The 25,262-nt window shown below is 43.9% G+C and overlaps 1 protein-coding gene across 4 annotated transcripts in view; it reads right to left on the reverse strand.

Moving 5' to 3' along the window:
- LOC115801621 (uncharacterized) overlaps positions 1-25,262 on the reverse strand; it is a 169,576-nt gene that overhangs the window by 129,242 nt on the left and 15,072 nt on the right. For all 4 annotated transcript variants that reach the window (XR_016392743.1, XR_016392742.1, XR_016392744.1 and 1 more), the window contains exon 1: positions 1-25,262. This exon is cut by the window's left edge and continues 38,431 nt beyond it; it is cut by the window's right edge and continues 15,072 nt beyond it. The gene's annotated coding sequence lies outside the window, so the exon portion shown is untranslated.

Genomic DNA, 25,262 nt, shown 5'->3' on the forward strand with positions numbered 1-25,262 from the left:
AATTTATCTTGGAAGCCCCTGTAGAGGTAAAGAGTTTACAATCTGAAAGGACAAATAAGCTATATTCACCAATATAAAGTGTTGTTCACAGAAGGTGCTTCATAGATATTTGTAGCAAGAAGAAATATGCGTTAATCTTGTTTCCCCTCTAAAATTTAAACTGAAGGTTTAAATTTGCCTTATACTGTTCTATTCCCACTCCCATTCCAAGCCCTGGATAGTGTGGGACACAGAGATCTCAATAAGACTCTGTTACTTGAGGGGCTCATGGACTTTAATAAAAGACCTGGAAAAAACAACCCTGCCCTGAGCCAGGAAAATATCTCAACTAGAGACAGCAAACTGGTGGCCACATACTGATTGCAAACATATTTTGATGATCCTCATAAGGTTTTAAACATTTTTAAATTAGTTTCTTAACATGCAATAAATCAGAAGTGTGCATGCAAAAGCTGGATTTCCAGCTTCTCTCGAAAAACAGTGACATTTAGCAACACTGGACCTATATTCCCCACTGGCTGACGCTTGGCTGGAGCTGATTCATGTGCCCCCTTTGGGACAGGGCCTAGAGACTCCAATTAGCCACACTTCCTTCTCACCCTATTTAAAGAACCAGCCTGATCCCAACAGACACAGGATTTTGAAACCCCTGATCTAAATCATTCAGGACCATAACTTCATTCTGTAGCCCACCTACCAGTCAGGTTCTTCCTAAGAGAACATGCTAAGGGGTTTTCCAGATTTCACGCTGACCTCCATCTCCGGGCTGATCCATGAAGGTCCATCTCAGAGGGGCCAGTGGAGCCATTCCCTACACCAATTAATGCCTGTGACCTCATTTCGTTTCCTTCGGCCTTTCTTCTCCTTTGTTTCAAGTGAAAGGAAGCCAAAATTCTAAACAAAAACAAGCTTTCGACCTCACTCTCCTTAAAGAACAAAGTAGAGCAATGACTGCCAACCCATCTCAAGTGCAAGTACCTCCACAGAACAAACAGCAGCCGTTTGACATGGCCCAGAGGCCACAGGACCGCAGGGGAAAATGAAGGGACTTTCCCAAGTTCAGCAAGGATTCAGCACTAGTGGCTCCGGAAGTGTTTTTAGATAAAATGTGAAAGTTCCAGAAGCCATCTGGTTATTTTTTTATAAAGCAAATATTTAGGGACTCCCAGGAATCCTCCAGATAATTAATGGAATTTACCCTTTTTCATCCAGTTACCTCGTTCACTGCAGACTCAAGTCTCCATAACTGAACAAGACAGTATGGTCTGTGAAGAGACTGAACTCCTTTGACCGTTTATCTTGGCAGAAACTCCAAGGATGAATATGAAATGTCAGTTGCTGGGTGGCACCCCAGCTAAGATGAAAACTGAAACAGGGTAAGTCTTCAGCTGGAAGTGTGTGTTCAATTAATGTGTCGTCAAATTCCTCAAGTTTTACTGTAATCTGATTCACCCACAGCTATTTTTTCTGAGGGGAAATTTATATATATATATATAAACACACACTGTACATACATTGGTTAAGATTTGATGCTTCTCTACTTCCACCACTTTGCAAAAACACAATTAGATGCGTCAGGAGCATGTTACCTAGGTTGTTGTTAATGCAAACAGGGAGTGAGATGCTGTCACCTTCCCAGGTGCCTCAAGTCTAAAGAAGCAGGGGGTTTTCTGGTGAAAAGTCTTTCCTTAGACTGATTTGTGACCAGAAATGTATCTAATACAGATTCCTAGACATGTGTTATTATGAGGAACTACCGCCATGCAGCTGGACTGGCACTGGAGGGACTAAAGGTCACCGATTTAATTCACCAGCGCCTCTGCCCCCCGCATGTGCAGGGGCAGCGGACCTGCCAGGACCCCTCCTGTGGCTGGGAGCCGGGGCGCTGCGCAGACTCAGGCCAGCCTGTCGGAGGTGCCGGCAATGGCCGTGGGCGGGCTCCGGCAGCCCCAGACAAAGGCCCAGCTCCCACGTGCACTTTCCTGGTGACAGCAGTGACGATAATAAAAAAAATAATACAAGCATGCCCAGTTCCGGGCTACTGTGGCATTGAGAGTCAGCTGAGGCTCCTTGCTTCAGAAACACTGGCTAAGTGCTAACCTAGTGGGGGCTTGCTCAGCACCCCGACCTCCTCCCTCCGAGGCACCCACACCCCACATCACTCGGTGCCACGCTGTCCTCTCTGGCTGGGAAGTCTTGCCTCCTGCCATTTCTCCTTCCCACCCCTGTGTGTCCGCTCAGGCCCCGCCAGTCCAGAGCTCCCAAGCTGCAGCCGAGGGGAGGCTGGATCCTGCCTGCAGGAAGCGTTTGTCCATCTGCAGAGTGTTCTGTCGGCTGTTTTGCACTCAGCCACTCACTCCACATGCCCCGCAGGTGAGCGTCCCCCCTCCAACGTCAACACCTGGCTCCCTGCTTCACTTGCTCCTGTCTTGAAGGTGAGCGCAGCACCCCGCCCCCATCCCTTCAACACCTGGCTCCGAGGTCCTGACTCAGCACCTTCAGCCACTCCTGACTCATCCCCACGGGCTCCGGCTCCTCCGTCACTGTCGTACCACATGACCTTAATCTTGTTAAGAGCGTAGCGTCTGTTTCTTCTCAGTCTTTTTTGTCAACATGTGCTTTGCTTCCTTCCTGTTGGAAACAGGGAGCTCCTTGAAGGCATGGACTGCAGGTATTTTCACACAGGGTGTTTTTAAGGGGCATTATGGCAGTACCAGGGAGAAGATTCGGTGGGCTAGGAGACAGGAAGAGACAGGGACACAGAGGGCAAGAACCAGCTCATCTCTTTTCATAACGTCCTTCACAACGTTCAAAAGAGATTCAGGCTACCCATTCCTCACGTAAGATACTGAGGCCCACAGGCTGATGAAATCAACCACAGACCACGTGTGGGTAGGACCCAGCTCTGAGCCTAGACTTTCAACACAGAGCTCTCTCTATTAAGCTGTGTTGTCTGCCTTTGACCTATCTAGATATTTCCCTAGATGCAAGAAGAAGCAAAAGAAATATTTCTTCTATCTGGATAAAGGACGAAAACTGAGGAACCAGTGAAGACTTCCCTTTCTGTCATTCATGGTGGAGACAAATGAAAAGTGGAGCAATTCAGCCAAATTAAGCCACTTTGCTCGGCAAAGCCCCACTTGCTTTGCGTGCTTCTATTACACCCGTAGGAAGAGGCCAGAGGCTCCTGTGTGCTCCACACGGTCCCCCAGCACTTACCGAGTGCTCCCGGGTGCTGTGTGCTAAGCGCATGGTTCAAAATTCCTAACGAATGAAGCCGACTTGGAGACTTTGTGAGGTGTGAAATGCAAGGCTATTTTGCCTAGCAGGAAAAAGCTGCTATTTTTCTACCTTATTTTAACTGCTCTAGGAAAATGGTAAGAATGACAAAGTTACTCCCACACCTGTCCCCTCCCCTCAGTGAAGGGGAGGTGGGGCAGGAGAAGCGATGTGACCATCAGGGCTTCCTGCCAGCTCTGCTGCTAAAGGCTGAACTCATTTTAATTTTGTCAAGTAAAATGAAGACATAGGAGGTTTCTTGAATTGGATCTGTACCAATAAGAAGAGGAGAAGACAGGGTCCGTGTTAGGAGGGAGGGGGTTTAAGGTGCAGTTGAATTGTTCAATCGCCCCTGGGCAGGGCCAGGGCAGTCAGGCACTTGGTCACTGCTGAGTGGAAAACTTGATGTCCTGGGACGGTTTGAGGTCTCCAACATCACCCTGATAACAGAACAGAGCCGTTGGTGCGAAGACCTGGCTCTCAGAAGCCAGGCTTCATTCCAGGCGAGGCCAGGACCAGAGGCAGAGCTGGCATCCGAATGTCCACTGATTCCTCCAGTGGTGTTATCTTGGTGCCACAGGACTCAGTCAAGCCAGAGCAAAGCAGGAAGATGATGACCTGAGAATTCCAAAGGGTGAGGCCCTGAATTCCACGAAATCCCAAAGTTATTACAACAACCTTGGGCAGCTTCTCAATCCTCCAAGCAATCACTCTGCTCCTGCCCAGCTCCGGACATGCCTTACTTTTTATCACATCTACGTTTGGGGTGACACATTCTCCCCTGACTGGCTCCCGTTAGGTAACAGTTTGTTCCAATGACTTGATGAGATGCCCGGCTGATGGCTCAAGGATTAAGGATTTAGATTTTGTTCAAGTTCACATATCTCTAGGAAGCCCCACTCTTGGCTGGCTGGTAGCGGGAAAGTTTCTTGAATTTAATTATTTGATTAGACAATCCATTAACGTGCTTCAAAACTCAAAATGATATAAAATGTTCCCACTGAAAACTCTAACGTTCTCTTACCCACCATCACCCCATCCATCCCATTCTCTACCCCACAAAGTAACCATTTTACTAGTTCCTCAGTATGCTTCCGGTGTTCCTTTATGCAAATACAACCAAATATGAAAGTACACTCATTCCCCATCCTTTACTCAAAATGTAGCCAATATACACTGTTTTGCATTTTTGCTGGCAATCATTCTCTCTTAGTTTACTGAGAACTTCCTCAGTCATTTTTGTAGCTGTGTAGTGTTTATCTGGTTCCATCACAATTCATTTAACTGGTCCTTGGTAGATGGTCCCTTAGATTGTGTACAGTCTTTGCTATTACAAAACAGAGCTGCAATGGAAAACCTTGGACATACATCCTGTTATATATTTGCAAATCTATGTGTAGGAAAATTCCCAGCAGTGAGATTGCTGGATCCTAGGATCAATGCATTTGTAATTTTGAGGGATATAACTCAGCTGTCTTCCACACAGCTGGCCTGTGTGCCCCTCACAAGCATCGTAGGAAAGTGCCTGTTTGGTGGGATAAATGTTTGAGGAGAGCCAGTTCCCTATGCAGGGACGGCTCTGAAGATGCTCTGTGAGAGAGAGGTGAGAGGCGGCGGATTGTTCTGTGTTGCAGTAAGTGGTACCCAGAAGTACACTGGAATGAGGTTCAGAAATGCCAAATCCACTGGAGTCACCACAGGGCTCAGAAAGTGCCCTGCAGCATGGGTGCCTTTGGGAAAAGAACTTGAACAACTGCTTTAGACCCTAAGTTGAAGAACTCAAAAAAGATCTGATGCCCTCAAGACCAGTTTTTGTAGGATGAAATAATGCCATTTGCAGCAATATGGATGGACGTAGAGATGATCATACTAAGTGAAATAAGTCAGACAGAGAAAGACAAATATCCTATGATAGCACTTATATGTGGAATCTAAAAAAAATGATACAAATGAACTTATTTATAAAACAGAAACAGACTCACAGACATAGAAAACAAATTTATGGTTACCAAAGGGCTTTTCTGAAAGGGAGGAGGGGTAAATTAGGAGTTGGGGGTTAGCAGATACAAACTACTATAAATAAAATACAAAAACAACAAGGTCCTACTGTATAGCACAGGGAACTATAGTCAATATCCTATAATATACCATAATGGAAAAGAATCTGAAAAAGAATATATATATATATATATATATATATATATATATATACACACCGCTGAATCATTTTGCTGTATACCAGAAACTAACATAACATTGTAAATCAACTACACTTCAATTAAAAAAAAAAAAAAAAGACCAGTTTTTGAGCTTATGAGCCTTTCAGCATCCGTGGCTCGAGCGCTGGTGAATGGCAGGAGGGCTGTCGGGGGTTAGGGATCATGTTCTCCTTTCACCTCTGCCTGGCTGTGACTACCTCACTCTCCCTGGGCAATATGTTCAGCGATTCTTGTCCTGCATCCCTCTCTAGGGAATCAGATCATGTGGACGGAATCCCCTCATCAACTGTAAAGTGCTCTCCAATGTGGGAGTTATTCTAACTGAAAGACGGTGTCCAATCAGAACGCTGAGGACAGTGGATCAGGCAGGGCAAACGAATGAGAAGTAGGTTATGAGAAACTGAGTCACCCAGGTCCCTAGCGTATAACCTGGATCAGCTGTGGAGAAGACACGAGCCAGTCTGTTCTACACACTGCACACAAGGGCTCTGATTAGAAACTCTCGGATTCCTTCCCCAACACTGCTTGGCCTTTGACAAGTTTAGCATGGACAGGAGGAGGACATTCTGTTTCTTCGGTGTCAGAGGCTGACTCATTTCCCTCTTCCCTGCAATAAGCACAAAGGCCAAAGGCAGTCCCTCCACCCAGAGACAGCAAACAGCTCTGAAAGCGGTGTCCTTCCAGATCAGCGGTAGGGAAAATATATCTATGAATATTCATCCACTACTCATTTAGGAGTGTTCTGTGTAAAGACCCTTTGAAAGCTGATGAGAACTGGCATAAAAGGGTTTGATGAATTCCTGAGTCAGATGGCCCCTACCCCAGAACACGTGCAATGGCTGTCACAGAGAGCGGGTTTACAAAGAAAATGTTTCTGCAGATGTCTGGGCTTGCACTGCAGCAGCCTCCCACTTTCAAGCAAGCATAAAACAGACGCTGGGATTGGGCTGGGCCCTGAGGAACTAAGCCACAGATCTCAAAACCAAACTAAACTTCAGCTCCCTGAGGGAACTTCCTCAATGCTCATAATTTCTAAGATGTCAGGTCTGAGGATGGGGGACCTCTATCTGTAAATGTCTCCCTTCCCTGTCCCCTTACTCAGCTCCCACCATCCTAGACAGATCATCTCAGACCCTCCTGCCTCCTGGTGAGGGCTTCCCTGACTGCTCCATCCCACAGGGATGCTTCATTCTGCAGTCACAGAACTGCCTGTAAGTACCTCCCATGAGGAAGTGAATTACACACCCCGCCATCTTGTCAGTCTCCTTGCATCGTTGGCCTGCTTTAGTCATGAGCTTCATGATCATTATTTCACTTTCTATATGCTCTTTCCCTGTTTATTCATCCCCACACTTATTTTCATGCAACAAAAATGTATTGAGCATATAACATGTACCTTGACTAAGTGCTAAAGATTCAAAGATAATGATAAAGATAATAATGATAATAATAATGATGATTATGTAACAACACAACGATAACAACCACCACCACCATAATAACAATACTTACTGAGTGCTATACTCCAGCTTCTGGGCTATACTCTTACTTCATTTAATTCTCACAACCACCCTTGGAAGGAAGGTTTATAATTATCCCCATTTGGGAACTATATTCAGTATCCTGTGATAAACCATCATGAAAAAGATTATGAAAATGAATATGTATATGTATAGCTGAATCACTTTGCTGTACAGCAGAAATTAACACAACATTGTAAATCAACTATACTTCAATAAATTTTTTTTAGAAAAGAAAGAAAAGAAACAAAAAAATCTGGATTGAAAATATATATTTATAATTATCCCCATTTTATGGATGAGGAAACTGAGGCTCAGAAAGGCTAATTAATTTGCCTGAGGCTGGAAGCAACCTAAAAGTCCATCAACAGAAGAATGGATAAAGAAGGTATGGTACATATATACAATGGAATATTACTCAGCCATTAAAAAGAACAAATTAATGCCATTTGAAACAACATGGATGGACCTAGAGACTGTCATTCTGAGTGAAGTAAGTCAGACACAGAAAGACAAATATCATATGATATCGCTTATATGTGGAACCTAAAAAAAGGGTACAAATGAACTTATTTACAAAACAGAAGTAGAGCAACACATGTAGAAAACAAACCTATGGTTACCAGGGGATGGGGGAGGGAGGGATAAATTGGGCGATTGGGATTGACACATACACACTACTATATATAAAACAGATAACTAATAAGGACTTACAGTATAGCACAGGGGACTCTACTCAATACTCTGTAATGGCCTACATGGGAAAAGAATCTAAAAAACAAAGTGGATATATGTATATGTATAACAGATTCACTTTGCTGTACACCTGAAACTAACACAACATGGCAAATCAATATACGCCCATAAAAATTGTTTTTTGATTTGCCTGAGGCTATACAGCTAGTGTATGATAAAGTAGTTAGTAAATCCTCAAAAAGCTCCTGACTTTGTGAAGAAAGAGACCCCTTTTAAAATCTACCTATCTGAGATAGTCTGTGCCCTATACACAAATTATGGTTAGTTTGAGCTCCATGCAGGTTTTCTGAGGAACTCTGAATTCCTGCCACAACTAACTGCTCTCCTTATTCATGGTTTTAGGCCCCTTTCACATTTACAGCACATGTTTCTTTCATGTGTTCCTTTTCTCACATGTTTTATTTTTTCCCCCAAAAGAAAACAGGATAACTTTACATAGCAGACCCTGTTAAGTCCTAACCAACATTTACCTGGCTGCCCCCTTTCCAACAGCACCCAAATTTTGTTCACTCTCCCCCAAGGATCTGTGCATTTCAGGGAAGGTCTGAGCCTCTGGGAATGGGTTTAGGATAAACATGTAAACCAATACAATGAAACACAGAGGAAGACGGCCAAGGAGGCTTCTTGGAATTTTTTTTTTTTTTCAGCTCTTAAAAAGAGATGAGTGGAGACTTCCCTGGTGGTCCAGTGGTTAAGACTCCATGCTACCACTGCAGGGGGCACGGGTTCAATCCCTGGTCAGGGAACTAAGATCCCATGTGCCATATGGCATGGCCAAAAATATATTTTTTTTAATATTTTTTAAAATTTCAAAAAATTAAAAAAAAAAAAAAAAGAGATGAGAGAGAGCAGACAAGAGTGCCCTTTTTCCTACCTCTGCACATGACTGACTGTGTGTGAAGCTGGAACTATGGCAGCCACCTTGAGACCAGGGGAGCAGACAAGCCAACACACTGAAGTCAGGAAGAACCTGGGTCTTTGATGACACTGTTGAATAGCCAAATTAGCCAAGTCTGGAGTGGTCCTTCTGCTAGATTTCTTATTAAGCGAGATCATAAATCCCACTACTGTCCCAGCCTTGTTGCATACCACTATGCTCTCTGCTAGCAATGGCCATGCACAGTGATGCCCCCCCCAAAGAGGACGGCAGGGTAACAAACACATCTCGCTACCCTACAGCTGTCCACAGTCAGCTACAGTCTCCACTGCCCTGCGCTGCCTACCAGCTCCCTTGCTCTGGTTCCCAGTGCAGCCCTCAGCCCCTAAGGATAATGAGCACACCTGATCACATGAGCCTCACTTCTCTCTAAGGCTTCAGATGCCCTGCCCCTTGCTCTCTGGGTCCATCAGAGGACATAGAGGTGGGGTGGCACCTGGAGACAATGCTGAGAAAACTGTACAAATTGGAATCCAGGACTGAGTAGAGAAAAGTCCACATCAACAGTGAGGAAGTCTCAAGGAAAAGAGAAATGAGACTTTCTAACAGTACCTGTGCCAACAAGTTTGCAGAATTGCAGGGGCAGAATAAGGCATGTGAAGGGGGAGGAGACATGAAATGATAACATTCATTTGTTTTGTAGAAGATACCATTTACTGAGCATTTACTACATGTCAAAATGTGCTAAGCAATTAATAGATATAATCTCCTTTTCTCCTTACTCTTTCTCCTTTTTGCTTTCCCTGTGAGGTATAGAGATTTCACTGTCTCTATTCCAGAGAGGAATGTTGAGGAGATTATGAAACTTTCCCAACTCCATGCTGCTGGTAAATGGCAGAGCCAGGATTCAAACTGGCTTCAGCTTGTCTGAAAGCCCATGCTCCACAAACAACCACCATGTACTGAAACCGAACAGGATGCCGTGGGGCTCCTGGGCACAGAAGCCTTTCCATGTCCCCTGTTTCTTGTAGGGAACAGACTCCAGCCTCCATGACCCTCCCTGAGTTCCAAAGAACAGGTGCTAATCTGGGAAGGGAGAAGATGCAGAGACAAGGGAGGACCAGCCAAGAAATAACAGTGCAGCCTCGGGGCAGGTCCTGGTTCTGCCTCAGGGATACACATAACAATATCTTTAAGGTCTTTATAGAATTAAAACCTAACAAAATGGAAGGTGTCAGCATTCTTCATACTGGAGAAGACCAGAGAAGCTCATCAAGAAGATTACTTCAGACAAGATTAAAGGAATGCAGGCCCTGCACACACCCCACCCTTGAACCGTTGCTGTAAAACTCCTCATCAAATCCTCTGGGCTTGGGACAGTTGGGGCAGGAGCCCACCGTGTCCCTCTTTGCCTGGCAAAGCAATAAAGCTATTCGTTTCTGCTTCATCCAAAACTCTGTCTCTGAGATTCGATTCAGCACTGGTGCACAGAGGCCGAGCTTTCAGCATCAGTATTGCGTCATTCATTCCTTGTTTTTTTGTTTTTTTTTTTGCGGTACGCGGGCCTCTCACTGTTGCGGGCTCTCCCGTTGCGGAGCACAGGCTCCGGACAAGCAGGCTCAGCGGCCATGGCTCACGGGCCCAGCCGCTCCGCGGCATGTGGGATCTTCCCGGACCGGGGCACGAACCCGTGTCCCCTGCATTGGCAGGCGGACTCTCAACCACTGCGCCACCAGCGAAGCCCCATTCCTTGTTTTAATAAGAATTTGCCGAGCACCAACACTAAGAAAGCCAAGACTTGGGCTAAACACTAAAGATACAAAGACAAGTAAGACACAGTCTCTGTCCTTACGGAATTTACAGGCCAGCAGGGGCACAGCTATATCACCATCTCTGTATAGTACCATGGAAAGACCCCAGGCATGATGGAGCACAAAAGGGGCAGAGAGTCCAGAGGAGGAGTCCTGGAGGCGATGACACCTCCTCGATTTTAAACAAAAGTTAAGCATAGCTAAGGGCTCAGGACGGGGCAGTGCTGCATAAGGGGGAAACAGCAAAGGCATGGCTGGAAGAGACGTGAGATAGCTCAAGGCCAGAGGTGATCTTGGGACTGCTGGAGACAGTTTGGCTCATCACAGTGAGGGGAAGGGGACCACACAGTGAAGGTGAGTAGAGGCCAGGGATGCTGCTAAACATCCTACAGTGCACAGCACAGCCCACAGTGAAGAATTATCTGGCCTAATTATCCAGCCAAAAATCAGGTTGAGGGCTTCCCTGGTGGCGCAGTGGTTGAGAGTCCACCTGCCAATGCAGGGGACACGGGTTCGTGCCCCGGTCCGGGAAGATCCCACATGCCGCGGAGCAGCTGGGCCCGTGAGCCATGGCCGCTGAGCCTGCGCGTCCAGAGCCTGTGCTCCGCAACGGGAGAGGCCACAACAGTGAGAGGCCCGCGTACCGCAAAAAAAAAAAAAAAAAGCAGGTCGAGAAACTCTGCTTTAGATTTTTAACTTAGTCCAGCCCTAGTCATTTTGCAAAGACTGAGGCCCTAAGAACTAAGTCATCTTGACTCTAAGAAGCCCAGGTCAGGCAGGACTTGCCGTTGGCAGCTAAGGCCTGGCACCAGTAGAGCCTGGTGGCCTTACCGTGAGTGCTTCGGGCTCTGGAGTCAGACTGCTTGGGCTTGAGTTCCATATCTGCCTCTTACCATTGGGTGACTTTGAGCGAATCACTGGACCTCTCCATGTTTTAGTCTCCTCATCTGTAAGATGCAGATACAGTAGCACTTAAGAGGTAGGGTAGCTGTTCTAGTTGTTCATTGCTGAATACAAACTACTCAGAAGGTAGGGGCTTAGAACAGTCATTTTAGTTTGCTCACAAGATTGTAGGTCAGTAAATCAACTATACTTCAGTTTAAAAAAAAAAAAGATCATGGGTCAGGAATTTAAGCAGGCTCAGCTGGGCAGTTCTCAGATCCAAGTGGTGTCACTTGGCGTGGCAGGATTCGAGATGGCTTTTTCTCTCCCAGGTCTGGTGCCTCACGAGGAAAAGCTCGAGGCTGGCTTCACCTGGACCCTGTCCCTCTCCTTGTGGTCTCAGGGGCCCTCCCCATGGTTTCTCTGGCAGAGTAGACAAAGCTCTTTACGTGGTGTCTGGCCCCCCTAGAGTGTTCCAAAAGACAGCTCAGAACGGGCCCGTCAGCATTTCTGCCATATTCTATGTATCAAAGCAATTATGGGGCCCATCCAGATTCAAGAGGAGGGGACATGGACCCCAGTTCTCAGCGGGAAAAGTATCAAAGAATTTGTGGCCATCCTTAATCTACCTCAATGGCTGCGGGAATTAAATGTGTTGGTACACATAAAACACTTAGTTCTAGCACGAAGCAAGCTGTTTTTTTAATGCATGTTTGCTGTCAATGCTATAACTTTATTAGTAGCAGTACATTCAAAAGCCTTGCCGGCAAGATCAGGGAAGCAGCACCTTTCACAGTTGACTGTCCACCTCCCTCCACAACCCTTCAGATAAACGGTGGTTCGTCTTAGAAAGAGGAAGGTGTAACTCTTACCTGATACCTCCACCCAGCACAGTGACCCTGGCCATGACCTGATGTGGCTCCCGAGGGTGACTTCCAGGTAAACTTGAGGGTGGCACCCTGGCCTGGGGCCAGTATAGAACACCAGCTGGTTCACCCATCTGCTACCCTGACTCACCCCAGGTCTGTGCTGACCACATCTGGATGCGATCACCTTCTTTGCAGGACACTCTGTTCCATGAATCCCAAGTAAAGCCTTCAGGAAAAAGGAAGATTGCATTTTCCAACTGTGCCTGTTGTCCTTTATGGCAAATATTTCCTATCTCTTCCTCCCCATCAAGAAGAATCTATGGCATCGAGCACGCATGCATGCATTCACTCATTCACACATTTAACAAACACTTATTAAGCACCTACTGTATACCAAGCACTGAGCTAGACCCTGGGAGTACAGACTGAACAAGATAGAAAACCTTTGCCAACATGATGCTACTATTTTCAATGGAGGAGCCAGATAATAAACAAGTGAGATACAGATTCTGATCACTGCTCTAAATGAAACAACGTGACATGATAGAAGGGAAATGGAGGAGTCTCTTTTACATAGTCTCTTTTTCAAGGGCTCTTTGAGGAGGTGATATTGAGTTTGGACCTAAGAAATGAAAATATGCCAACCTCTCAAAACTCTAGGGAAGAGAATTGTCAGCAATACGGACACCAAAGGCAAAGATGCTGAGGTGATAAAAGGCTTAACGTGTCCCAGGTCCAAGGTGCGTGTAGAGAGGAGAATGGGCTGTGGTAAGGTTCAAGTCTAGGCAGTGATCAGATCCTGCAGGACACATGAGCCTGGAAACTCAACTCAAATCCAAACTTAAAAGGGAATTGATTGGCTCAACTGAAATGTGAAGGCATCACACGGGATTGAACTGGCCTCAAACAGAGTCAACAGGACGTGGCCTTTCTCCATCTCTCAGTCATCTTTGTTCTGAGTTGGGTTTAGTTCAGGAATCCTCTCCCAATGGATGGGTTTCTGTAGCTCCAGACACACATCTTCTTTACAGCCAGCAATCCCCAACGTTCTAGCAAAAGACCTGGACTTCAGTCTTACTGGATAAACTCAGGAGATGTGCTAATCTCTGAGCCAATCACTGTGACACAGGGCAAAAATATGCTGATTGTCCATACTAGAGTTACATGCTGCCCCCTGACACAGGGAGTAGAGTGGAGTCAGCCCGCCCAGACCACTCACAGTAAGAATCAAGGCAGGAGTCATGCTCCCAAAGAGAAATGGAGAAGCAGCTATCAAAAGAAGGTACATGGATGCTGGGCAGGCATGGGGGTGGAGGAGGTATCTATAAAGCAGGGCTATGGTCAACCATGGTAAGGAGTTGGGATTTTATGCTAAGAGCCCTGCAAAGCCATCAAAGGATTTTAAGCAAGGGAGTGGTCCGCTGGCATTTGACTGGGCAGAGAAAGGGTTCCAAGTAGCAAAACTTGGAAGTGTTGAAATTAGTGGGTATTACAGAATGACATGCAGGGGAGGTTGGTGCCTTGAGCTTGGGTGCTTGGGTGATAGCAGTGAGAGTCAGAAAAATGTGGACACATTTGAGATTCTCCTGTGGAAGAGCTGACATCTACTGTGGAAGGAGTCAAGGTGGGGAAGTAAGTGAAAAAAGAAGTCAAGCATGATTCCCAGGGTTTTGGCTTGATACCTGGGTGAAGCATGATGCCATTCACCAAGAGGGCAAAGATATGGGAGGTGGTTGGATGGGGACAAGTCAGGAAGGTAAACCCAAGAGTTCCATTGTGGCTGTGTTCAATTTGAGACTCCTGTGGGATTATCAGTTGGAGATGTTGAGTAGGTGGTTGGACAAACAAGTCTGGAACATAGAGGAAAGGTCTGTGCTGGAGTTATAAATCCAGGAATCAGTATATGGACATTATTTAATTAAAGACTGAATGAGTTCACCCAGGGGAACATGAATATAGAAAGAAGGAGGGGGGCATTCATACTATTTCCCCAACAAATTTTCACTCTGCTCAAACCAATCTACTTAGGATCTAAGCAAATATGGGCTCTCCCACCTTTGGACGTGTGTGTGTGTGTGTGTGTGTGTGTGTGCACGTGTGCGCCACTCCCTCTGCCTGCAATGACTTCCTCTCACTCCCCTGTCCCCCTAAACACTCATTCTTGAAGGATTAGTTCAAATCTACTCTCTGCAGGAATCCTTGCCTCATTATCTGCATTGCATATATCAGTCTCTTTGCTTCCTCTAACTTTGATTGATTCTTCACCATATATTTCGCATTTACAAAACATTGTCTTTGTGTTCTGTGTATATGACATATTTCCCCCAAATCGACTACAGGCTCTTAGAAGGCAGCCTTGCAAGCCTTTGTACTCCCCACACCTGATTGCCCAGATAAAAGTTAAAACAAAGATCTGTGTTGATCCAGAACACTCCTACTTTCTTTCGGTAGTTTCTGTTCCAGTGGCTGGGAATTCATCTCAAATTCCTACCCTCGGGGAGACAGCAGCTCAGCCAAGAGTGCCCCAATCAAAGCCCTAAGAATGAGGTAGCAATTGTTCAGTGCTTTAAAATCCTTATGGCACATATATTCTTGTGTCCAATAAAGAGGATGTGAGTCAATCCATATTGAAAAGAATCAGATGAAAGTAGTTTCCCACCGAGGAAAACCAAAGAATTCAAATGAACGCCTGTGAACCACTTCCCACTATTTCTGCATCTATCCCTGAATAATAGTCCCCTTATTTGGAACACATCTCCTGTGTTCGTGCGCATTTAACACTCCCTCCTCCCTTCCCAGCCCCGGTTTCATACCTTACAGCCTAAGGTCATTCCAAGAGGTCTCCAGGCGGTTAAACTGGATTCTCCAGCGCCTGGCAGCTCAGCCAGCACCAGGGATTGGGGAGAGCCCCACATTTTCTCTCTTCTGGTTGTGCTTGCGAAAGACCTCCCCATCCCGCCTCTCTGCCAAACTACCCCTCGGTTCTCTAGGTGTATTTGTCTCAACCTGTTACCCCAACGGCCTCCGGCTCTTCCAGGTGCCCTCCACCTGGGCTCTCCCTGCTCAACTACCCACAGCAGAGCTCTTCAATTAGGCAAACCACCCTCCAACCCCCAAGTTCTCTTTAAAGGTGCAGCAAGCATACCCACAAGTTGTGGATGCCAGTGGCTGTGACCACACGGAATCAAATCGAGCAGGTCTGACTCACTTTTCCAAAGCAGTCTTTTACTGCTGATTGAGTCATATCTGCCTGTTTTCCAGAGGTCACATTATTTTCCCTGTTTGACTCATGTTTCACTTCAAAACTAGTGTAACCTGAACCTGCTTTGCCTCTGGGAGCAGCAGCTGCACTCAGCCCCCAGGGCTCAGCCTGCAGGTGCTGCACTGTGGAAAAGGACCCCGCTAGCAACCAGATATGTGATTCCCATTCGTCTGGGTCGAAAATGGCCGAACGCTGACAATTTCATGTGGTTCAACCTGCCATGAGCTTGCTGCTCAGGTATCTGGGAGATCAGTGTCCGATTGGCTGGAGTACTGGGTACAGAGATGGTGGAACCTCAGAGTTGACTTTTATTTAAATCATCAAAGAATCAAGGAATGCCAGCACCCTGCCAGATGCTTTCAATGCTGGGAGATTTTCTTGACTCTGAGCTAGTTGAGCAAATCTAACGTAAGAGCTAGGATAACAATGCGGCTAGGAGCCTAGACTCAGGGGAGAGATTTCCTGGGTTCAAACCCCAGCTCTGCTATTCACCAGCCCTGTGACCATGAACAAGTTTGTTAGATTGTCTGAGTCTCAGTTTTCTCGTCTATGACATGGGATAATACAGGGTTGTTGTGAGAACTAAATAGGTGTGAAGTGAATAGGTGTGACATTCTTAGCACACTGAAGTGTTAACTATCATTAACTTGATTTAAGACAGGTGGTGTGGCCAAGAGACCCGTGGACAGAAATTAGAACCCCAGCAATGGAAAGTCAGCCTCCCCTTCCTGAGCAGCACCGTATGGCAGCCAGGACACCCCTCGGGAAGCTTGAGGATGGTGGATGTCACCACTCAGGAGACCTCAGCAATCCAGTGGCCTTGCATCCTTCCTTCCGGGTGCTTCAAGGGAAGGGTAGAGAATTTTATGGTCACCGAGAGCAGAAGTAACTCACACATGCCCTGCAGTCCCCAACAGAAGAGAGATGACAGGAGATGAAAAGGGAGGGGAATACAACTACCACACGCCGAGAAGTAGACACGCTTGTTCTGGTGGGAAACGGAAGCATCGCTTGAATTCAGTGTTTACTTAGTAACTCAGATTAATGAGGACAAAGACATGGTAAGGAAAATGATTAAAAAATGTCCTACAGGCTTTCCCATAACCACTTCCGTGTATATTATCTGACTAAATCCACACAAAAAAACCTGTCAGTTAGGCAAAGCCAGCATTCTATTGATATTTAAAGGGGAGGAACTGAAGGATCAGGGAGCTTAAATGACCTACTTGAGCCTACCTGGTAGGTGATGGACTTGAGATCTGAGTCCCTTAAAGGCAGGGCCATGTTTATCTTTCTCTTCTGAAGGACTAAGTTCACGTTTATTGAGCAACTGAATGACCGAATGGACTGTGTCTCGAACACAGGCTCACATTCTCAGGCTAGTCTAGGTTCTCAGGCTAATGGCTCTGATGCTTATGCTTTGTGGAGTCCCAGACATGCAGTTGGGCAGGAATCAGGGGCATCTAAAGGAGGCAAAGGGAAAAGGTTTCAAAAGTTTGTGCTAGGGGACTTCCCTGGTGGGGCAGTGGTTAAGAATCCACCTGCCAATGCAGGGGACACAGGTTTGATCCCTGGTCCTGGAAGAACCCACATGCTGCGGAGCAACTAAGCCTGTGCACCACAACTGCTGAGCCTGAGCTCTAGAGCCCACGAGCCACAACTACTGAGCCCATGCACCACAACGACTGAAGCCTGCACGCCTAGAGCCCATGCTCCACAACGAGAGAAGCCACCACAATGAGAAGCGCACACACAGCAATGAAGAGTAGAGAAAGCCCGCGCATAGCAACGAAGACCCAACACATCAAAAATAAATAAATGAATTAATTTTTTAAAAAAGTTTGTGCTAGAACAGATTAGGTATCTCATATACATAATCAGCATAAAAATTCCCCTTCTCCATAACCCTCATGACAAGTGAGACTGTCCACCCACATTTGGCAGGCTGCCATTTAGAACACATTTGCATATATACACCACATTTGCATATAAATATATCACATCTCATTAGTGACATATCTGGAAGAGCACTTACCTCAAAAGGGTGTTTGAATGAACATCTTTCCTTCGTGGATCTTTGAAGGAAAGGTAGGGAAACATGAGGTTGGGAACTGAACAGCCTCAGGCCTTGCTCTGGACTTTCCCTTCATGTAAGGGATGTTCCTCCTCCATTCCAATGCAGTGGAGATTTCAATTCTAAGTGTTCAAGCCCTGCTCTTTTCCAAAGAGCTTTCTGGAGTTCTGATATGTTGGAAGAATGAGGGGAAAAGGTGTTTCTCCAAGTGGAGCATGTTTGATGAAGGACTAGGGAGTGTGGAGGCATCACAGCTGCCTGGAAGGTAGATGGGCCCTGTGCTATCTGTCGTTAACTGGTGGCAAGTGCAGTGATAAACATAGGAATGTCATATGCTCACGTGCTTCCTGGTGCTGGTGACAGATGATGCTTGCTCCCAAGAGACAAATATTTGCAGCTTTTATTTGCCAGTTTTATCGTCTCGTGATTCTAACCTCTCTATATGATGAGTAGGGAAAGTCCTCAGGGTATAAGTTAATGGAATTTATCTTCACTCTTTTGAATCCTTTAGAATTTCCTCATCATCTCGAGACTTCCCTGGTGGTGCAGTGGTTAAGAACCCGCCTGCCAATGCCAGGGACGTGGGTTCGAGCCCTGGTCCGGGAAGATCCCACATGCCGCAGAGCAACTAAGCCCATGCACCACAACTACTGAGCCTGCGCTCTAGAGCTTGCGAGCCACAACTACTGAGCCTGCGTGCCACAACTACTGAAGTCCGTACACCTAGAGCCCGTGGTCCGCAACAACAGAAGCCACTGCAATGAGAAGCCTGCGCACCACAACAAAGATAGCCCCTGCTCACTGCAACTAGAAAAAGCCCACGTGCAGCAATGAAGACCCAATGCAGCCAAAAATAAATAAATTTATTAAAAAAAAAAGAATTTCCTCATTACCTTTTTGAAACATTGCCCACCATGTGGAGTAGCGTGTGTGTTTGTGTGTTCACCTCATTCTGCAATGTAAGGAAAGTTTATTCTTTCATTTATTTGATGGCTTCTTCCCTCTGTTCTTTCCTTGCAAAACTCTTATTAGAAGGCTGTTGGAATTGCTGGATCTGTTTTCCAAGTCTCTTAACTCTTCCCTCCTATTTTTTCTCTTTGTCCTTTTGTACTATGTTCTGGGTCAGTTTTTCAGTCAACCTTCAAGCTCACAAATTTGCTTTTCCTTTGTGTCACTTGTGCTCCTCATCAGAGGAATATTTTAGTAATAAAACTAACATAAAGAAAACTGTGGAAACTTGCAGAAGGTCATAATGATCAAAATAAATGGAGAGATTCACCATGTTCTTTTTTTTTTTTTCACCATGTTCTTGAATAGGAAGACGCAGTAACATAGAATTGACAATTCTCAAATTAACCTATAAATCCAAAGCAATTTTAGTAAAACCACAGGAGAATTGTTTTTAATAGACAAGTCATCTAAAGTTAATTGGGATATGTTTTAAGAATAAAGATTTTTATCTCCTTTCCTGCTTTGAACTCCACTGATTGATAATAAAGGAACTACAACAACAAAAAGAAAGTAGAAAAAATATAAATATTGATTATTTATAAAAATATATTTACTTATGTATTTAATATCTTTAAATATATAATATTACATATATATATATATAATATATATATATTCTATACATTTTTTTCCATACAGCGGTTTTAGTTGACCTGAATGGGAGGACTGGTCTAGGCTGTCATTAGCAGACTTGAAAGTCCTCCAGTTGCTTTTTAAAAGAAGGAACGGGGTTAGTATTGTAGAGTTCTTACCCTTCTGAAAATATGTGACAAAGAGAATAAAGACAGAAACAGACAAGAGAATTCAATGCAATTTCGGAAGACAGAACCAGATGGAGGAGAGGTAAGTGACTGATCATAGCAGAGGAAGCAATGGTCTGTCACCTGGAGGGGCATGACCACTAGTAAGTGAGTCAAGTCACCCCAGTGGGAAACCTGAGATGCTCAGCTTTGGAGACTGCAGGTACACTGAAGGGCTGGGTTGCAGTCAGGAGCCAAAAAAAGCTGTTGTTGAAAATTTGTTTATGGAGTAATCATACCTTTCCCTCACCTCACACAGTCAGGTTACTAATTTCCCAGACTGGCGATTAAAAAGTTATTTTCTGTATAACTTAATGGGAAAGGCTGAGACTTAGGGTTACCCAGATGGAGCAGCAGTGGGGAGGCACATGGAAGTCTGCAAAAGAAATGGTTGAACTACATAGTTACCTTTCCCCAAATTGCCCTCCATAAGCTGACAGGCACATAAAGAACAGCAGAAGATTCTTTTTCAACAAGCTAAATGGCCCTAAAGAAAAAGCTTCCAGTTTTCTTTTCCCTTCCTCCCTCCCTCCCTCTTTCTCTCTTTCTTATGAACCCCCTGTTCAATCACCCCTAAATGGGCCCCACAGGTTCACTCGTCCTGCCCACTCACTCAGGGCCCCCAAACACTATTTAGAGGCTCACTCTTAAATATGAACAGAGTGCCAAGGCTCTCAAACAACTGAGTAAAACCTCTAGCATGAAAGAGAAAAACCAATGCAAGAATAAAGGGAAAAAAACATCTACAGGAAACAAACAGAAGAGGATATAAGATTTAAAAATCCACAACTGTAGGGAAATAAGATATTGTATCCTTACACCCAGAAATAGAGGTTATGTAAAAGGATAAATCAAAGAAGAAGAAATACAGTTTTCTTCTGGAAATAAAAATTTAATCAAAATAAAACATTCAATAGAAAAGTTCTAGAACAAAGTTGAGGAAATCTTTTAAGAACTAGCACAAAAGAGCACTAAAATTTAGGAAAGAAAAGATAATTAAGGTAGAGGATGAATGCAAGGGGTCTATCACCCAACCAAAATGATTTCTTTAAAAAGAGAAGAGAGAAAATCGAGAGATGGGAAATATGAAAGTAATATGGCAAAAACATTTCCTAGCAGTAAAAAGTAAAAATCTCCAGATTGAAAGTGTCTCTTTCATGCCCAAGAAAATGAATGGAATGAGACCCATACCAAAGTACATAAACTGAGATGTGAGAGTTCTGGGGGAAAAGAGAAAGATCCTAATGGTTCCCAAAAGGAAAAAAAAAAGTCATTGACAAGGAAACAGGCATCAGGTAGGACAAGGATTATTCAACAGCTACGGTGAGTGTTAGAGATCAATGAATGTTACGGATCAGTAAGACAGCGCCTTCAAATAAGTGAAAGAAAACTAAGTTTCAACCTAGACTTCAAATCGCAGCCAAGTCATCACTGCACAGACTAGATAAAATCACATATTTTCAGAAGGGTAAGAACTCTACAATACTAACCCCGTTCCTTCTTTTAAAAAGCAACTGGAGGACTTTCAAGTCTGCTAATAACAGCCTAGACCAGTCCTCCCATTCAGGTCAACTAAAACCGCTGTATGGAAAAAAATGTATAGAATATATATATTATATATATATATATGTAATATTATATATTTAAAGATATTAAATACATAAGTAAATATATTTTTATAAATAATCAATATTTTTTCTTAAAAGCATCAAAGAGCTTATAAGATGGCAAAGGATTACCATGCCAAAATGTGAATGCCATACCAAGCACTCAAAGCTGTTTTGACGTGATCAGGAAGAAACAGCTGCACCATGGAGCTGGGGTATTTGGCAGCCTCACTGAGCAAACCAGATAAAAGGGCCTGCCAAGTAGAGAGTCTGATAAATACCCACACATTAAGTTGAGGTCCTGAAGGGCTTTACTCTTAGAGCAGAGCTTCCCAAACTTGTCTGCACATTAGAATCATGGAGAGCTTTTAAAAATTCCAAAGTGCAGGCCACACCACAGACCAATTAAATCACAGTCTCTAGGGGTGGGACACAGGCATCCGTGTATTCTGAAGCTTCCCAGGTGGCTCCAGTGTGCAGATGAGTTTGGGAACCACAACTACAGGAGAAAGACTGAATTGGAAATAACACTGTCCCCGCATGGATGACTCAGGCAATCTCAGGTCTGGAAGTTCAATCAGGTGGTCCCAGGGTGTCAGGAGCAGATGAGAATTCTCTGCGGAGGTGTATATTTTCATCCTGGGCCTCAAATTAGTTCTACAAATAAAACTTCAAACTCAATATTGAGTATAAGTCTCTATGGCTGAGAACCGGGGGGGGATAAAAGACAACAGACATAAACCCACAAAGACATGAAGACTTCAGATAGTGAAAAGTATTGGGCACAGACTCCAAAACCATGTTTCCTGTCTTAAAAGGTAAAAAGCGGGGCTTCCCTGGTGGCGCAGTGGTTAAGAATCTGCCTGCCAATGCAGGGGACACAGGTTCGAGCCCTGGTGCGGGAAGATCCCACATGCCACGGAGCAACTAAGCCTGTGCACAACAACTACAAAAGCCTGTGCTCTAGAGCCTGCAAGCCACAACTACTGAGCCTGTGTGCTGCAACTACTGAAGCCCGTGTGCCTAGAGCCCATGCTTCACAACACGAGAAGTCACTTCCACGAGAAGCCCGCGCACTGCAACGAAGAGTAGCCCCCGCTCACCACAACTAGAGAAAGACTGCGCACTGCAACGAAGACCCAACACAGCCAAAAATGAAAAATAAATAAAATAAATTAAAAATAAAAGGTAAAAAGAAAAGCTTGAAAACTTCAGTTGGGCAGTGAAAACTAAGAAGTGACTTTGATTTGAAAAAGAATCAAGTAGAAATTCTAGTAATAAAAAATACAATATTCATAATTAAGAATTTAATGGACAGGTTTAACAGTAGATCATATACAGCCAAAGACTAGGGAACTGGAATATAAATTAGAATAAAGTATCCAGAATGCATTCATGGAAAGACCAAAAGGATGAGAGAGAAAACAGAAGAGAGATAAAAAAACATCGAGTAGGCATTGACAAACTTTTGCCTGAAATGTCAGATAGTAAATACTTTAGGCTATGTAGGTCTATATTCAAAATTTACTTACAAAAATAGGTGGCTGACTCATAGGCCATAGTTTGTCCACACTTAACATAGAATTAAAAGATCTAAAGTATGCTATGTCTCCAATTAGGCCTCAGAGGAAAATAGAGAGGAATAGGGTAAAGGCAGTAACTGAAGGAAAAAAATCGCTGAGAATTTTCAAGAATTCATGAAAGACAGCAATTCACAAATTCAAGAGTCCAATAAGTCCCCAGGATAAATATCTAAATATCCACATTTTGGTTTGTAAGAAAAAGCAAAAAGAAAGAGAAAATCTTAAACGAAGCTTGAGAAAAAGATTACCCTCAAAGGAGTGACAGAGTGACAGCTGACTTCTCAATATCAAAAAATAAATGATAAAGAGCCAGAACACAGGGGAATGTTATCTTCAGTATACTAAGAGAGAGAAAAAAAAAAAGCACCTACCTAGAATTCTATACTCCACAAAAATATATTTCAAAAATGAAGGCAACACAAAGACATTACTGGACAAGTAAAAATGTAGAATGTAGAGTTTGCCTTCTGTAAATCTGCACCTAAGGATATCCTAGAGGATGCACTTCAGACATAAGGAAAAGTGATCATAGGCAGAAGGCAAAGTTGAGGGGGAGGGAGAGGAAAGTAAAGAAAATGATAAATATGTGAGTAAATCTAAGTGAATATTGACTTCGTAGAACAATGACTATTATGCCTTATGGTACTGTAAATACAGAAAGAATTGAAAAAAATAGTAATAATAGTGTGCAATTTGGGAAGTTGGTAATTAATACTAAAGTGTTTGTGTTGTCTAGGAGGAGGGTAAAGGTATGAATTAACATTTACGAAGTCAAGAATGCATACTGTAATTTCTAGGACAACTACCAAGAGAAAAGAAACAGGGTGCAACTTCCAAACTAGTAGAGGGGAAAACGTCAAACTAGTACAATCAATCAAATAAAAAAGAAGGCAAAGAAAGAGAGGGGAAAGACATAGAACAGCTGACACAATAGAAAGTACAAAATAAAAAGGCAGATTTAAACACAAGGTACAGTAAATACATTCAATGCAGATTAACTAATTGCTCCAGTTAAAAAACTAAGTTTGCCTATCTAGACCAAAAAACAAACCAATAAAGAAATCCCAAATGTATGCTATTTAAAAGTAACTTATCAGGAGTTCCCTGGTGATCTAGTGATCAGGATTCAGCACTTTCACTGCCATGGCCCAGGTTCAACTCTGGTTGGGAACTCCCTCAGGCTACGTGGTGTGGCCAAAAAAAACAAAAAACTGTGTGGCCAATAAACATCATTGGCTATATACGCAAAGAATTTAAAAAATAAAATAGGGACTTCCCTATTGGCACAGTGGTTAAGAATCAGCCTGCCAATGCAGGGGACACGGGTTAGATCCTTGGTCAGGGAAGATCCCACATGCCGCAGAGCAACTAAGCCCGTGCGCCACAACTACCAAGCCTGCCCTCTAGAGCCCGAAAGCCACAACTACTGAGCCCACGTGCTGCAACTACTGAAGCCCGTGTGCCTAGAGGCCATGCTTCAAAACAAGAGAAGCCACTGCCATGAGAAACCCGCACACTGCAACGAAGAGTAGCCCCCGCTCGCCACAACTAGAGAAAGCCCACGCAAAGCAAAGAAGACCCAACACAGCCAAAAAACAAAGATAAAAATAAGTTAACAAATAAAATTAAATTAAAAATTTAAAAAATACAAAATAAAATAAAAGTAACATATCTAAAACATAACCATACAGAAATGTTGACAACTGGAAAATATACTCCAACAAAATGAGGAAATAAATTTAAAAAGAGAAAGAAATGGGATTAAGGAAATAGGGAACTGGAATAGGAAGACAGAAGGTTCTGAGAAGAAAGCTTCCAGGTAAAAGGAGGGCATTGATAAACTAATGTTTCTGAGCATAGGGGCGGGGTGAGGTGGAAATCTGCTGGTAGGTTTATGGTACCTCTGATTGAATATTTGGAAAAATTTAGATATAGATTTATAAAAAATTACACAAGTAAAAACAGAAGCAATGAGTAACTCCAAAAAAAAAAAAAAAGGATTTCATTTATGTAAGAAAGGAAATGCAATCATAATATACTAGTTGATTCTGCGATTAAAAAGTGTTTGCCCATTCTTAATGGCCATCATTAAAAAGTCTACAAATAACAAATGCTGGAGGGGGTCTGAAGAAAAGGGAACCCTCCTACACTGTTGGTGAGAATGTAAGTTGGTGCAGCCACTGTGGAAAACAGTATGGAGGATCCTCAGAAAACTAAAAATAGAATTACCATGTGATCCAGCAATCCCACTCGTGGGCATACATCCAGACAAAACTATAATTCAGATAGATACATGCACCCCTATGTTCACAGCAGCACTATTCACAATAGCCAAGACATGGAAACAACCTAAATGTCCACTGACAGATGAATGGATAAAGAAGATGTGGTACATGGATACAATGGAATACTACTCAGCCATAAAAAGGAATGAATATGGATGCAACTAGAGATTATCATACTAAGTGAAGTAAGTCAGAAAAAGAAAGACAAATACAATACCGTATCATATCACTTATATGTGAAATCTAAAATATGACACAAATGAATTTATCTACAAAACAGAAACAGGCTCAGACATAGAGAAAAGACTTGTGGTTGCCAAGGGGGGAGGCGGGGGATGGAGTGGGAGGTTGGGGTTAGTAGATGCAAACTACTATACATAGAATGGATAAATAACAAGGTCCTAATGTATAGTACAGGGAACTATAT

Source organism: Delphinapterus leucas, chromosome 3 (assembly GCF_059928025.1).
Source record: "Delphinapterus leucas isolate spDelLeu-1000000601 "Yukka" chromosome 3, BTC_Dleu_Yukka2, whole genome shotgun sequence".
Classification (NCBI taxonomy): domain Eukaryota; kingdom Metazoa; phylum Chordata; class Mammalia; order Artiodactyla; family Monodontidae; genus Delphinapterus; species Delphinapterus leucas.